Source organism: Buceros rhinoceros, unplaced genomic scaffold (assembly GCF_000710305.1).
Source record: "Buceros rhinoceros silvestris isolate BGI_N320 unplaced genomic scaffold, ASM71030v1 scaffold32893, whole genome shotgun sequence".
Classification (NCBI taxonomy): domain Eukaryota; kingdom Metazoa; phylum Chordata; class Aves; order Bucerotiformes; family Bucerotidae; genus Buceros; species Buceros rhinoceros.
This window is the reverse complement of record NW_010405918.1, coordinates 22,195-24,707: the sequence shown is the minus strand read 5'-3', so window position 1 is coordinate 24,707 and position 2,513 is coordinate 22,195. Positions and strand designations below refer to the sequence as shown.

The 2,513-nt window shown below is 51.3% G+C and overlaps 1 long non-coding RNA gene across 1 annotated transcript in view; it reads left to right on the top strand.

Moving 5' to 3' along the window:
* The window catches only part of LOC104491479, a 6,202-nt gene that overhangs the window by 2,086 nt on the left and 1,603 nt on the right, over nucleotides 1–2,513 (top strand). Inside the window, exon 4 of the long non-coding RNA XR_727777.1 lies at nucleotides 2,099–2,242. This is a non-coding gene — a long non-coding RNA (uncharacterized LOC104491479). The remainder of the gene's footprint in view (nucleotides 1–2,098; nucleotides 2,243–2,513) is intronic.

Sequence of the window (2,513 nt, the reverse complement as noted above, 5' to 3'; positions counted from 1 at the left end):
TGCGAGGGGCTGGCACGCTCTGGGTCACACCTCCTGCTGGCACCTGGGCCTCTGGGGAGAGGAGCGTCAGCCTGATGCTGGTGGCTGCTCCTCCAGCCCGAGGGGCAGAGAGCTAGCGCAGAGATCTAGAAGTCCCCTCTGGGATCGTACACGGTTTCATTCTGCTGGGAGTGGTGCCTCGGTCATTGCCCTGCACGTTGTCCCCGATTTGGGCTTGGAAAGCGTTAGTCCTCTTGCTTCTGAGGTGCTGGTTTGAAGCCAGGGCATTCGAGCTGCGTTTTTGTCTCTCTAGGGCTCCCAGTACTGCACCAATACCTGTGCCAAGGGGGATGCAGTAAGAATTGTGCGGGCTCCTTTAATTCCTGTTTCCCCAGTCACTCAACTTTACAACCTTCAGGTTCTTTCTGTGGTTTTTTGTGTGTATCAGAATAGATTTCACCTTTGAAACTTCACCCTACTGAAAAACAGGGCTGGGGAAAAGAGTTTTATAATTTTATATGTAGAGTTACGTCCAAGTGTTAATGCCAAGTCCAGGTGTTAATGAATTGATGTTGCCATCTATATAGAAAAGTCATTCGGGAAAATGAGTGCAGTGGTATTAGCTCAGAGCTCACCAAGAGGATGGAAGAAGCTTGGAAATGGGAAAATAACAGTCTCTCCTTGGGTATTCTTTTTGTTGTTGTTGCAGAAGGGGGCTCTGATGAGGTCTGGTCAAGTGACAGAGCAGACCAGCGCTGTGTAGTGTTGTAGTTCTCAGTCTTGCTGCTGCACGGTGCCGGAACATTCGGGTGCTGGTATCACTGTGATATTTATCTTTTTTCTGCTCCCTTGAAAGTTGAGTTTGGACCGTTCCGCCAATAGAGGGGAAAAAGAGTGAGTGGAGATGCTCTTCTCTTCCCTCCTCTAGTGACTTTCTCTCGGGAAGAGCCACCACACTGGCCGGTAGGTCAGTCCCAGCGAGGAGGAGGTGCTGGCTGCGAGCAGGCGCAGCCCGCGAGGCGGGGGTTCCTGAGACCCCGTGGTAGTGGAGTTTGCCAGGTGGGCTGAAACCCCACAGCAAGCTCAGACTGGGGAGTGGGAGGTTAGAGAGGACGGAGACCCTCACCCACTGAGCGCTACTGACCTCCTGCCTTCAAATTCCTGTGTTATAACAGGAGTTGGTGTTGATTTGGGTGAATTTTTAATCATCAGTGTCATTGCAGAATGAGGTGTCCTTGCCCCTTCTACTCTGAGTTTCCCCGTAGCAAGGGGCTTGTTTTTAATGCGAATTAATTCTGTACACTAGTAAGCGAGGTGTTGAAATAAGAAGAGATTTGTAATTACCTGCTTATCTTCACTTACCTGGGAGAGGCAATTGTGCAGGTATTTTTGGTCCCTTGGTTGGAACTCGGTTGATCAAGTGAGGAACTAAGCGAGTTCTCTTCACTGGCAGCGAGGGGCAGCTCCTCAAAGTGCAGCTAGTAGTGTGTCAGGGTCTGTCCTGGCCTTGGAGAAAACGGTTCCTCCAGAAGTTGTAGCATCAAGTTTTGCCTTGATTTAGCCCCATCCACGTATAAAAAACGGCGCTTCAGTAAACGCAGAGTTCTCATCGTCGTTGAGGTGATGCTGTTCAGCCCCCAACTTGTCCGTCACACAAGCGGGTCATTATAGCACCGAGTATTTCTGGCAGCGGAGGGGGAAGGTCCTCTGAGTGCAGCTTTGTTACAGTTTTCTAAATGGGCATTAATGGCCCATCTGAAGGATTCTGGTATTTCCACTGGTTGTACATGTTCTTTTTGTTCTGGGTCCGCCTTTCAGCAGCGCAGCAGAAACACCAGCCAGTTCCACATTTTTGAGCTAATTTAATTGAATGCCTATTTAAAAGAGGAATTCCTTTAACCCCAGGCATGGCTGCTTTTATATTGGGCACTTCCCAGTAGCACACTGGGGACAGAACAGCAGCAGGCGAGCGCTTCTCCTTGGAAACTTCGTGTCACGAGTGTCACTGGGAAGTTCAGGGGGTGGAAGCGGGTTGTGTGGATGGTTTTAGAGCTGAGAGCGTGCAGATGTGCGAGGTGGAAATGGGCACTTACCGTGTACCGCTCTGTTTTCTCAACAGAAAGAGAAGGCAGCAAATGATAAAAAGGAGGAGAAAAAGGCAGCAACAAAAGGGAAGAAAGGAGCCAAAGGCAAAGATGAAACTAAACAAGAGGACGCTAAAGAAGAAAACCACTCTGAAAACGGAGATACCAAAACTAATGAGGTACTTTAGCTACGGTAAACACGGGCGTAAATGCAGCTGTGTCGGTCATACACCTGTGGGCGCTCAGACGGGGCCTCTTTGGCGGAAGGCGGGGTGTTTCACCGCCGTCTGGTGATGACAGAGCAGCTGCCCTGTCAGCAGATGTCAGAGCAGCTGCCCGGGGCAGCTCGCAGGGCGAGCCTGGCAGAACAGCCCTTTCCTCAGCCCCCTCCTGCCGCGGCACAGAGCCCTTCCTCAGGTGGGCTGTGCCGCCGCAGGGTCCCCCTCGGGG